This window comes from Bos grunniens, chromosome 17 (assembly GCF_055505025.1).
Source record: "Bos grunniens cultivar Pamir isolate PY7600 chromosome 17, Bosgru_T2T1.0, whole genome shotgun sequence".
In the NCBI taxonomy this organism is placed as follows: Eukaryota; Metazoa; Chordata; class Mammalia; order Artiodactyla; family Bovidae; genus Bos; species Bos grunniens.
In genome coordinates, this window is record NC_141181.1 from 15,884,226 (window position 1) to 15,898,634 (window position 14,409).

At 38.2% G+C, this 14,409-nt stretch overlaps 1 protein-coding gene across 9 annotated transcripts in view; it reads left to right on the forward strand.

The window, feature by feature from the left end:
* The window catches only part of INPP4B (inositol polyphosphate-4-phosphatase type II B), an 853,196-nt gene that overhangs the window by 642,436 nt on the left and 196,351 nt on the right, over positions 1–14,409 (forward strand). The gene's annotated exons all lie outside the window — the stretch shown is intronic.

Consider the following 14,409-nt stretch of genomic DNA (forward strand, 5'->3'; position numbering starts at 1 on the left):
TCTCAAAATGAATCACTTATTAAATTTGAGATTGTACATACACAGAGTCTGAGGGCAGTGATAGAGTTTAAATTCTTTGGGGCCTCCCTCTAATTCGCCTAAGCATTAATACCTTCTGAGTTCAAGTTCAGCTGCCTAACATCATTTGCATTGGCTGTGAAGTGTTTCCACAACACTACACATTGAGTTTGATATTACAGTTTAGGTCCAGAAAATTCACAAGCAAGAAATTATAGGTATCAAGTTATGTTTACTGCTATGAAGACAGGCTTCTGTGTGCTTAGCAATTTTCTGCTTCTTTGCTCTTGAAGCCATATTTTACAGGTATGTAAAATATATGGTACATTTTTTCTATAAAATATGTTCACTATAGACAACAGTGAGAATATAGAAAATATAAAAAGGAAAAAGTAAATCGCTGTCAACCCACTACCCAGAAGAAATACTGTGTCTTTATTTTCTACATCTACTCTCACATTTTCATCAGCCTCACTGTGGAAAGCAGATTTTTGGTCCCAACTATCATGCCCCCGTACCATGTTTAATTTTCCTTCCGCATCTGAGTTGTATTATGAATAACCTGTGAATCTATTGCTGCTGCTGCTGCTGCTGCTAAGTCGCTTCAGTCGTGTCTGACTCTGTGCGACCCCATAGACGGCAGCCCACCAGACTCCCCCGTCCCTGGGATTCTCCAGGCAAGAACACTAAATGCAGACTACTAATTATTCAAAATTATTGTATCTTAATTTTGATTGATACATAAATAAACTAGAAGGAAAACAGACTAGAAATACACTAAACTATTAGTAATATGCACACTAACATAAAGATTATTTCTGGATGGTGTGTTTAGAATGTAATTTGTTACACAGCACTAGAAAACAAATTCGATAAACTCTGAGAGTCAGTTGCTCAGCTGTGTCCGACTCTTTGTGACCTCATGGACTGTAGCCTCCAGGCGCCTCTGTCCGTGGAATTCTCTAGGCTAGACTACTGGAGTGGATAGCCATTCCCTTCTCCAGGGCATCTTCCTGACCCAGGGATCGAACCCGGGTCTCCTACATGTAAGCCAGATTCTTTACTATTTGATAATAACTTGTACAAATAATAAGGACTACTTAGACTGCCAATTAACTTTATCTTGGTTTCTTCTTGTTTAGAGTTTACTTTCTGTCTGAACATCAAACTCTATTCTAAATTTATCTCTCCTTCAAATTAAAAAAAAAAAATGGATGACTCTGTTTTTTAGGAAAATTGCCAGCTATTTAGTATTTGAGTTTTTTCCCTTCTCTTCCTCAAGAAAATGTATAGTAAATGAGGATGGGCTTACTGTGTTCTCATGACAGCATCCATAAGAGAGATTCTTGATTCTTTGCAATGTCTTTCCCTTTAAATTATTCTCCCTCAGTTAATTTCTATTTTAGTAAATAACATTCACTGTTCAACAGTTCAGTGCAGAAAAATAAAATATAAATATTTTATCTTGTCTCACTACATCTATCCATATTCAAGTTCAAGTGTCAGTGTCTCATCATTCTAATTCCACAGTTGCTCCTAAATTCATTTATTTTTTCCATTTTCACTCCTTTCATTCAAATCCCAACCACCATCATTTCTCCCCTGTGATAGCAATATGATAGCCATAACAATCTATTATGGCTTTTCTGGTGGTGACCTTGCTTCCTCAAAATCCATGGTTCACTTTTTTATGAATAAATGATACAAATGAACTTATTTACAAAACAGAAATAGACTCACAGACATAGGAAACAAATTTACGGTTACCAAGGGGTATATTACGGTGGGGTGATTAGGAATTTGGGGATTACCATATACCCACTACTGTATATAAAATAGGTAAACCACAGGTACCAACTGTATAGCACGGGAAACTATAGTCAGTATCTTGTAATAGCCTATAATGGAAAACATCTAAAATAACGATATATATATAAATAAAACTGCATCACTTTGCGGTACACCTGAAAGTAACACAGGGCTTACCTTGTGGTCCAGTGGTTAAAACCCTATGCTTGCATCTCAGGAGGCACAGGTTCAGTTGTTGGTTGCAGAACTAAGATCCAGCATTCTGCATGATGTGGCTGAAAAATAATAAAAATTAAATTATAAAGGAAATTAACACAACATTGTAAATTAACTATGTGCTGTGCTTAGTCGCTCAGTCGTGTCCGACTCTTTGTGACACCATGGCCTGTAGCCCACCAGGGTCCTCTGTCCATGTGAGTTTCCAGGCAAGAATACTGGAACAGGTAGCCTTTCCCTTCTCCCAGGGGGTCTTCCCAACCCAGGGATCAAACCCAGGTATCCCTCATTGCAGGTGGATTCTTTACCACCTGAGCCACCAGGGAAGCCTAAGAATACTGGAGTGGGTAGCCTATCCCTTCTCCAGGGGATCTTCCTGACCCAGGAATCAAACCAGTCTCCTGCATTGTAGGTGGATTCTTTTCCAGCTGAGCAATTTAAAAAATAAATAAATAAGAAAAATTCACGATTCCCATTACAGACTCACATAATCAGTTTGAAAATGTAATAATGCAGATTTCCAGCAGGAGTATCAAGGAGACAGCCTTCATGTGTAATCTCTTGAGAGCTAGACTGAAATTATGTGTTGGGAAGGAAAGAGGGGGAGGTTCTTATTACCAAGTATCAGTATAACACCATGCTTCTAAGAAGTTTACTAAATGACTCTGTAATCATGATATAGAAGGGATGTGGCATTATAAAGCAGCCCGGTTCTTTGACCTGGCCTCCTTGAAGGATGTGGGGTGAGGGGAAGACAACTGATTTACTATGGAGTTATTATAATGGAGATAAAAGGAGAGAGTGACCTGTCGAAGGCAGCACAGAGATCCTAAATGCATAGAAGGTACACGTGCATTCGTGTGCGTCTTTATGTGCACCTTTGCCTGTGTTTATAATGCCTCAAATTTTACAGTCCCTCAACGTGGGTTGCATGCAGCAAGTTATGTAGGTCTTGCCAAACTACCACCCATAAAATTTTTATAGCTTGTTTTAGTGTTGCTGTGTATTTTATGTTGAGTATTATCTTTGGATTTTGTACTACTTCAAAAGTTTGCTGTGCTTAGTCTACGTGGAAATATGTAGTTGCCAGAGGACATGGTGGAACGTGTGGCACTGAAGCTCTATGACAGCTACACATACCATATTAAATGATGATGGCACACGTGTTTGTTTAGACGGGAGGCTTGGGTGGTCACAGAGTGTTTGTTTTGTCAAAAATGTATACTTTTCTACATGATAGTATGATGTCTGAAAACTTATTATGGCACAGCAGTTTTAAGAAATGAAGTATTTCAGTGAAGATGAACCTCATGGTCCATAAAACTCACTAGGAAAAAAATAGTTTGATTTATATCATGTGTTTTTCTCCTTTTCTCCTGCTTCATTTCTTCTCTTTGTATATATTTTGTTCATTGGTCCCAGGGGTAAGGAAGGAGAGAAACTTCCTTGTGTATAATTTTGAGAGTCTAAAAGAAAGGATAGGAATAATTTATAACAATTAACTTTTCTTAGGTTTTATTTAAGACATAAACCTTTGTGTGTACTAGGCAGAGAACAGTCCTGTAAATAAACTATAAGACGTCGAACCAAACATTTTAGTAGGAAAAATGTGATAGAATTTGGGACATAACATCTTTAAATAAAAGTTCCTAGCACTTCTTTGAGAGAATGTGAATTAGTGTTTGTAAATATTGTACATATACTAAATTCATGATAATAAAATATTTTTGTCAATGAAGATAAACACCTTTTTGTTTAATACTATATATTTCAAATATTCTATACTCTTCACTTCTTGAGCCATATTACTGACCTATGACAAGTGTATCTATTTATTGAATATCTAATCTTAAATCTATTTCTTGAATACAGTATATTCTTATATATGCAAATAATAGTAAGATACATTGCAATCCCAGGTTTAACCCTGTTTGCTGCACAAAGTTACATTTCAGAGACATGTTCTGTTAATACATGCTCACTTAAATATTATCATATACTATTAAATGGGTTTTCTAAGCATTATATATAATTTGAAAGAAATGCTGAAGATTTTTAATTTTCTGATCTTGCACCTTATCTTAAAATATGTTGTGACTATTGCATTCAAAAAGATTCATATTATTTCAAACTGATGATGCTACAGGGCTGTCATTTAAAAATGTTGAAAGCATTCGCTAGGAATTATGAACTAGAACTAAAATATATTCAGATAAATTCTACTTCAGAAGTATCCTCATTGTACAAAAGGTTTTAAGTCGGATTTTACCACCTAGTGAGCCGCCCTGTTCGTGAACGTGGTTGTGTGTGTATTTGTGTTAGTAGCCCAGTCGTGTTCAACTCCTTGCAACCCCATGGGCTGTAGTCCCCCAGCTACTCTGTCCATGGAATTAAATCATCTCAAGTATAATTTATGTACTGTCTTTCAAAATTTCTCACCACACAAGGTTTCCTCTTTACCCAACCTGTAAGGCAAGCTAGGGCTCCTTACCGTCTACCCACATCTCCAGCCTCACCTATACTTTGTTTATTTTGGCCTGGCTGAAGCACATAACTTTTAAGAGTCTGTTGACATTTGCATCCTTGGATAAAATAAAGGCACACTGAAAATCCTTACTGCCTGAAAGAAACAGTGATTAATGGGAAAAGCAATAGGAGCAGCTATATTGTTTAGGCTTCACAGATAACAAATAAACCTCAAGCTGATGAATCTCATAGATGTTTTATCTCTTCTGCTTTATGTTTCTTCCTGTCTCTCTTGCTTGCTTTCTCTGAGAAAAATCTGAAGTCCTAAAGATCTAACAATGATGCATAAAAATATCCCGTCAGGATTCCGCTATTGACTGCTACCTGATTAGTGTTATTTCTTCTGTTCGTTTTTCTTCATGCAATGGTGACGCACAGTTGGAATACCATGTGGTATATTATTTATCATAGAAAGCGCATTTGTTCTACCAACTCCTAGTTTTGAGGACAGATGCTGTGTGCCATTAAGTTCATCATTATGGATTCTTGGTATCATTTAATGAGAGATCCTGGAGAGTGCTTAGTATCACCAAGCTGGCGATAGAAATATGTGTTTTATTTTGCTGTTTGCTATTGTAATAATAGCCCTTCTGGGACAAATAAGGCAAAACTCATTCAGAAGCATGTTTGCCCATTGCACCAGGATTCTTTCCTTCACATGGATTGAGTAGGGGAGAGTGTGGGTTGTGATGATAAAACCCCAGAATTGGAATAATAATAAGTCCAAAATCTCTGTATCTACCACTTGATACACACTTATAATTTTAGAAAATTACTTAATCTCTCAATTTTCATTCTTTTTCACTTTTTAGATAATGTTATCATTTGTCCTGCAAGGCTCCTGTAGTAATTAAGTGAATAATCAAGAAACTCTAGCACTTAATGACTACCGTATTTGTTGTGTGTGTGTGTCTGTGTGTGTGTGTGTGTATAAGTGCAACTCCGGGTTTGAAACCTGACTCTCCAAATCCACAGTTTATGTAAGTGTCCTAACATTCAGTTTCCTCAACTGTAAATAAAGGATTAAATAATAAATACACAAAGTTATTGTGAGGTTTAAAATGAGCTGTTGATGAAAAATGACTGGTATATATGTACATGCATGCATGCTCAGTTGCTAGTCATGTCAGATTCTCTATGACCCAGTGGACTGCAGCCCACCAGGCTCCTCTATCCGTGGATTTTCCAGGTAAGAATACTGGACTGGGTTGCCATGCCCTCTTTCAAGGGAGCTTCCCTGCCCAAATATCGAACCGGAGTCTCTTGTATCTCTGGCATTGGCAGGCAGATTCTTTATCCACTATGCCATCTGGGAAGCCTGCGTATGTACACAGGCCTTTAATATGCAGACACCACTCTTGTGCACGCATACTCAGTTGCTAAGACCTGTCTGACTTTGAGACCCAGTGGACTGTAGTCTACCAGGCTCCTCTGTCCATGGGATTTCCCAGGCAAGAATACTGGACTGGGTTGCAGTTTCTTCTCCAGGGGATCTTTCCAACCCAGGGCTCGAACTCACATCTCCTGAATTGACAGGAGGATTCTTTACCATTGAATCACCAGGGAAGCCCCATATACACAGGAGACAGGCAATATAGCAAAACTATTATCACTGTTTTTATCTTGCCTGAATGTTGACAGTGTTTCAGATAGAAAACTGAGTCTATAATATATTTGTAATCTCCTTTAGTTTACTAACTTAGCATACCTCATATATATGTTTACTGTACGGCATTACAAATTCCAAGTGCTCAGAAAAAATGGACTGGGCATGTCTTCTCCCAGAAAACTTGTGTATTTAGAGTTGCGAGTGATTTTGGAATGATAGGCTTCAGATTTGTTAGGGCCTCCTGGGACACAGAAAAGGAAGAACTTGTCAATTTTCTTCTTGTACTATTCCTGGAACCTAGCATAAAACCTGGCATATAATAAGCACTCAGGGATATAATCTTATCCCAAGAACAACTGAAATTGTGAGAGGAGAATGACATGATTACATTCAGAAAAAGGCGGAGAAGTGTGTAGAGGTAAAACAATTTAGGGCATATTGTGGTTGCTTAGGTTTATCATGATGGTGGCTAAGACCTCAGTAGTTGGGGGGAAATGGTGACATGTACAAACATTTGAGTTTTTGTTTTTTTTTTTCAAATGAGCTGAGCTCAGCAGAGTTTAGTGATGGTTTATATCTGGAAGTAAGGTGTGTAGAATAATTCAAACATTCTGATCTGCATGACTGAAGAGACAAGTATAATTCATTCATGCAGGGCATAGTGGCCAGGCACAAGGTTTAGAAGAAAAAATGGAGCCCTCTGTGGCTCTTAATTGAACCAGTGGCTATTTAAACTTGTTAAAATTTGTTAAAATGAAATGAAATGAAACGTTTGGTTTTTCCATCACCTTAGTCATATTTTAAGTGCTCAGTAGTCACATATGGATAGTAACCACCAACGTTAAATAGCACAACTTTGGAACAGTCCCATCACACAGAGAGCTCTGTTGGACTGCACTCATCGAGGATAACCAGCAGTAGCATCTTTAATGAAGAGCACGAGTAACATAAAATCCTCCTTTCTTCCTGCTCACTGGAATTTAATGTAAAGAATAAGAGGGCTGATATCAAGCTGTATCCTTGTCACCAAAAGGCAGAAGGTTTTCTTGTTGTTTTTTTTTTACCCCAAGTTGAAGGTATACAGATATATGTTCTTGCTGTGATATCTAGTGAGAGTGAGATCATGCTATTTCTAATGGAGGGTCTTTCTAACAGTGTTGAAAACATGGACATCTCCCTAAACACTGGGCTTCATCCCAACATGGCTCCTTACTATCTGAATGACTTTGAGTAGATTACTTATCTTCCTTGAGTCTCAGTTTCCTCATTTGTAAAATAAGTGTACTTATAATAATAATAATAGCTACTTCCCTGGACTGTTAGGCATATAGAATGAGTGAACATTTGTAAAGTTCTTATTATCGTACTTGGCATGAATAAGCGTAATAAGCACTACATAAATATTTGTTAAAAAATAGAAATTATATAAGAATTTTGTTCAGTTGTTTGAGATTCCAACCTTTCTGGTAGCCAAGGCTGTCTGGTAAGTGCACACTTGAGCAAAATATTTGCACCAGCTTTGCTGACCTGGGTGAAAGTGACATTCAGATGAGTCCCTCACACGGGAGATTCCAATGTTGTCCTCCTACGGAAGGATAACTTTCTTAAGAGAAATCATGCCTGCCTGCTCGTTCGCTCCAGTTGTGTCCGACTCTTTGTGACCCCATGGACCACAGTCAGTCAGGCTCCTCTGTCCATGGGATTTTCCCAGCAAGAACACTGGAGTGAGTTGCCATTTCCTCCTCCAGGGGATCTTCTCGACCCAGGGATCAATCCTGCATCTCCTGCATTGCAGGCATATTCTTTACCTTTTAGCTGCTGAGGAAGTCATACTCACTAAGGATTAAAAACAGAACAAGATTTGCATTCACAAGACCTCATGGTACAAGTCTTGATTCTGCCACTTCCTCACAATATGGCATCAGACAAGTCCCTACACTGCTCACTTATATTCTTGTTTGTCTAGACCAGTGTTGTTTACTATAACTTCCATGATGCTGGAAATGTTTTATACTGCACTGCCTACTCTGATAACCATGTGACTGTTGAGCCCTTGAAATGTGCCTGCTGCTGCTGCTGCCAAGTTGCTTCAGTCGTGTCCGACTCTGTGCGACCCCATAGATGGCAGCCCACCAGGCTCCGCCGTCCCTGGGATTCTCCAGGCAAGAACACTGGAGTGGGTTGCCATTTCCTTTTCCAACGCATGAAGTGAAAAGTGAAAGTGAAGTCGCTCAGTCGTGTCTGACTCTTAGCGACCCCATGGACTGCAGCCTACCAGGCTCCTCCATCCATGGGATTTTCCAGGCAAGAGTACTGGATCGGGGTGCCATTGAAATGTGCCTAGTGGGACTGAACTTTTTATTTTGTTTAGTCTGGACTTTGAAACAATTATATCTGAGGATTGTTGTAAGAAACAGGAAAGAGACACATTCTATACCAAAGTAACCTTGATGACCTAGAAAACCTCATGGTGTCCCTCAGAGAGCTCTACTGCCAAGAACTATGTAGAACCTCTTGGATTACCATATACCTCTGAAACTGAACTGGGGACATCTACATTCCAGATCCAGGGGTGAGAATTCACAGGGGTAATACCCACAAATGTTTACACTTTCTAAAAGAATGGGCAGGAATTATGGAAAAGTAATGATACTGTGAGTACAAGTTCTTGCTTACTAATCTTTCAGGTATGGTTAGTAATTTTCCTGGCTACCCAAAATGAAAAGACATGTATTAGTATATGTGGATTTAGGATAAACTTCAGATAATATGCCACCACTTTAATATACTTAAAGTTCCACTCAGTGGAACACTGAGCTTTAAGAAATAAAATAATAATAATAAATGACCATGTTTGACAAACTTTGGAGGGTGAGATGTTATTTAGAAATAAATAAACACCAAATCACCTTTATCAGGAACAGAAAATAGACTCTCAGGATGGAATAAAACGTGCTCATCATTCCTCATTCTTTTTCTAATGAAGTTACCTAAAATTAAATTATAGAACTTGGCTGGTTATCAGATACAAACAGATTCTGTGATTACAACTAATTCTTGTACTTACCTTGAGTGTATAATACCACAACCACTTATTTTAATGGCAAGCAAAAACCAGAGTAAATGATCACTCAGAATGTCCAGTCATTTTTTTCCAAACTTTCCTCAGTTTTATGGTATCGCCTGACCACTTTATGAAATGAATCCACCCACTAGTCATTTATGGAGTCTATTCTTCATTGACTATTTTGTATTTAATTTTTTTCCAACAATGGGTAAACTTTTATGACTTCTTTCAGGTTTGACTTGAGGTCTAATTTTACTTAATGAATGAAAGACATTTGGCTATTAAACTTGCCACCCATGTATACCCACATGTAGTTTTAGAGTGTGATAACTACCAAAAGCTCTGTTTAAATTGTGTAGCTATTTTTATTTTACAAAATGGTATTATACAGCTCATTGTGGGAAAATATTTCTATTTGCTTAGATAATAACAATTTCAGATAACATGTTAATGTTTTTCTTACTGGGCTGTATCCTTTGGTAGATAAACTTTTATCAGGCTATTTGGTCTTACTACATTCTTGTAAATGAATTAACTATTATTCTTCAGCATTCTTTCTTACAATAATTACTTTTCAAAATATCAAAGGTTTTTGAGTTTATATAACCAGATTTTTTTAATTTTGGGGAGTTTACACATAAAATAGATGATCACGTGTGGAGCTTGACCCCAAGACTAGAGCAATGTTTTGTGTATGTCCCTTAGACAAGCTGAGTGTCTCTGTGGTTATTTTCCTTTTGAAGAAGTCAGCAGAGTATTTGTAAAAAAAAGTCTTGAAAGAGCCTGAACTCTATTCTAGACATTTATATCTCATCACTACCCCCCAACTTCTTTTACATAAGCAGAGAGAAAGCTTTGTGCTGAAAGCTCTACATAGTGTGTTACTCAAGACTGTCTAGAGAAACAGAACCAGTAGGAGGTGTGTGTATGTGTTTCTGTGTGTACTCACCCTAAAATCTTCAGAGTGAGTCAGCAAGCTGGAGACCCAAGAGAGACTGTGATGTAGTTTTAGTCCAAAGGCCAGCAGGCTTGAGACCCAGGAGAAGCCAATGTCCTAGTTCAAAATCAGTCTGGCAAGAGGAGTTCTCTTCTGCTCAGCCCTTTTGTTCTATGTGAGCCTTCAACTTATTGGATGAGACCCACCCAATATAGGGAAGACAATTTGCTTTATTCAGTCTATATTTTTAAATGTTAATATCACTTAAAACACCCTCATAGACACATCTGCAAATACATTTGACCAAATATCTGATGCCTTGCGGTTCAGCCAAATTGACATACAATTGTCAATTGACTTACATTGCAGTAAGAAATGCAATATGAAGATGTATTTCAAATCTTTCTCTATCCCTGAGGAAGAAGTAAAGAAGCCAGGGTTATAAACCTAGACCATATAAGGTTAGAGGACTCAACGGTGGCACATTTATATATTACATGTATCCATTGTATTTAGAGTAGATCTCAGCATTCTGCTTTAGGGTTAGTTTATATTTTGTTGTTGTTCAGTCGCCCAGTTGTGTCCAACTCTTTGCAACCCCATGGACTGCAGCACTCCAGGCCTCCCTGTCCCTAACCATCTCCCAGAGTCTGCCCAAGTTCATGTTCATTGCATCCGTGATGCTGTCCAGCCATTTCATCCTCTGACGCCCTCTAGTCCTTCTGTCCTCAATCTTTCCCAGCATCAGGAACTCTTCCAGTGAGTCAGCTGTTCACGTGAGATGACCAAAATACTGCAGCTTCAGCTTCAGCATCAATCCTTCCAATGAGTATTCAGGGTTGATTTCCCTTAAGATTGATTTAATCTCCTTGCTGTCCAAGGCACTTTCAGGAGTTTTCTCCAGCACCACAATTTGAAGGCATCAATTCTTTAGTGTTCTACCTTCTTTAGGGTCCAGCTCTCCCAACTGTATGTGACCACTAGGAAGACCATAGCCTTGACTGTAGGGTCCTTGACTATACGGACTCAGTTTATAGTGTGACTTTCTCTCAAATATCAGAAAAATCTAAGAACTACAGTCTGCAAGCAGTCCTTTCATTCATTCAGTCAACAGGACTACATTACACACTTTCCATGGACTAAGGACTGTGGTCAAACAAAATGATAATGAAGACAAGTTTTAGCAACTCAAAGACTCAGCGCAAGTTTCCCTGTGTTGGAATTCCCCCTCTTAAATACATTATCAGCAGGCTTTAAAACTATCTTTAAAATAGAAGCTTTAAGTAGATGATAAACTTTCTCCTCTTTTAACTGTTGTTCTATTTTGATAGTCTTAAACCTAGTTTTATTTTTTGCCAGCAGAAATTTTTTTATAGCTCTGTATAATTAGAGAGATTCAGTTAGAGCAGGTGGGTGGCTGGAGCAAGGCAAGGGGTCTGATGTTAGTTTGCTTACTTGGCTTCTCCATTGCCCAACACCCTCCCTGCTCTTTTAGCCATGACACCCAGGGGTGTAAGTAAGGAAGTTTACAACTTTTTTCTGTTTAATTATCTTTTCAATGTTTCATGCATCATATGTGAACATTGTAAGGCAGGTTTGGTTATTTCCCTTTTAGTTTATATGACTCATTTTGTGTTCAGTTATTCCTCTTTATTCTTCCAGGAGTCCTTTGGGTTTTTTTGGGGGGAGGGGGAGGGAGTGGCGAGTGGTCTCATTTTCTCTTTATGTTGTTTAATAGCCTGCATTTCAAGCTTGTTATATACTTCATTGTATGTTTCACATTTTGGAAAATTCAGCAGGTCATAAGAACTTCCAGGAACTACTTGAAATTTTCCTGCAGAGGGAAAGCATGTATTTTTGAAATATTTAAACAAGGCAAGATGAAATAAACCATATAGACAAAAAGTGCCCCATCAGGTTATTTCCAGAGTGCTGTATGAATATTTCATCAACTATCAAGAATGTCAGACTTTACAGTTGAAATGTCAAGAACCATAGAGCATTAGATATTTCTCAAGTAGGCTTTAGCAATCACCTGTCTCCTTTGGAGACTTATTTTATATAATTTGCCTTTTATTTTTGTAGGTAACAAAGTGAAAGTGGATGGATGGCAGTAAGTGCCAAAAGAACTTTAACATGTAACTGGCCTAAGCTTATTAATATTTGAATATTCAGTCTTTTCAACTTCCCATGCCTCGCTATTAGTGTCTTGGAGAATCAGAAGGAGTTAGAGACAAGCTGGAAGATTTGTTTTAAAAATAGAACTTTAGTAACAGTAGAGTAGGGAATTCATAAGAAGCTGTATGTTTTCTAGCAGGACAGGAGATTCTCCAGAAAGAAATTTTTGTTTTTTATTGTTGTAGGGTAACAATTGAAAGAGACAGCTTTTTGAAAGCAGAAGCTGTTGTTACTGTGAGTAAAATGATAGTTTATAGATGGGTGAGGAGTGTTTTAAAAAATATTTTTCTATGAATTGAAAATACATTGACAGAGCTCATCACCTTTATCATTGATACCAAAGACTTAGTAAAGATGGGTAACTATGTAATTATAATGTGGATGCCAGATTTCTATTAGGTAAGAGTGGCAACATGCAGGCTGGACCACAGGGGCCTTATCTAATGGGTTTCAGAATACTGGGCACCACTATACACTTGAACACATTTCGAGACGATTACTGCATACCTAGTTTCCATGCCATTCTAACTGAATGATTCAGAAGCAAAAATTCCCAATTATAACTTATCCTGAGTTCAGGTTTAATATGAAAAGTACATGAAAGATTATAAATGTACTTCTAAAGGTCAATAGGTCCAGGTTGTAAACGCAACTCACTCAACATATATTCTTTGAGTACCTTCAACCAACAAGCCACTGTTTATTCTTTGTTATTTTGTTAATTTGTTATGTATTTCTTTGCCTTTATAGTGCAGAATTTTGTGGGATGAGGAAAGTGTACATGGGGATTATAGTCTAAAAGCCTGATAGTATTCTAGTGACTTCGAGACTAACAAGCAATTCTATTTAGATGCCTCCTTCTGTGAAGCAGCAGGTTTCAAATTGTTTCCTAAATTTCCTTCCAACTGTGACATTGTGTGTTTGTAGTTGTTGTTTTCTTATAGTCTATATCAAAAGGATATCTTAATTCTGGTATCCTATAAGTTGGATTATCTAATGGGATTATTTTACAAATGAAGGAGGTACTCATAATTGCTTCATCTCTAACATAAGTTGGTTCAATGACAAATAATGAGGAAAATCAGGAATACAGCACATACCATATACATACACAAAAAGACCTTTTTCATCTATGCACATAAGTGACTGCTGTGCTTTGGAGCTGTATTTCTGATACACATGTCATTAATATACATAAAAGTCATATACACAAAAATGTATATAATCACTATATATCATATATATATATATATTTGATGTATGATATAGTGGTTATTGGAGAAGGCAATGGCACCCCACTCCAGTACTCTTGCCTGGAAAATCCCATGGACAGAGGAGTCTGGTAGGCTGTAGTCCATGGGGTCGATAAGAGTCAGGCACCACTGAGCAACTTCACTTTCACTTTTCACTTTCATGCATTGGAGAAGGAAATGGCAACCCACTCCAGTGTTCTTGCCCGGAGAATCCCAGGGACAGGGGAGCCTGGTGGGCTGCCATCTATGGGGTCACACAGAGTCGGACACGACTGACGTGACTTAGCAGCAGCATAGTGGTTATATATAAATATACATACTTATATAACCACTATGCTGCTGCTAAGTGGTTATATATATATAATATATAAATAAATATATATAAAGTATATATATATATTATTCAGTTCAGTTCAGTTCAGTCGTGTCTGACTCTCTGCGACCCCATGAATCGCAGCACGCCAGGCCTCCCTGTCCATCACCAACTCCCGGAGTTCACCCAAACTCATGTCCATCGAGTCAGTGATGCCATCCAGCCATCTCATCCTCTATTGTCCCCTTCTCCTCCCGCCCCCAATCCCTCCCAGCATCAGAGTCTTTTCCAATGAGTCAACTCTTCGCATGAGGTGGCCAAAGTACTGGAGTTTCAGCGTTAGCATCATTCCTTCCAAAGAAATCCCAGGGCTGATCTCCTTCAGAATGGACTGGTTGGATCTCCTTGCAGTCCAAGGGACTCTCAAGAGTCTTCTGCAACACCACAGTTCAAAAGCATCAATTCTTCGGCGCTCAGCCTTCT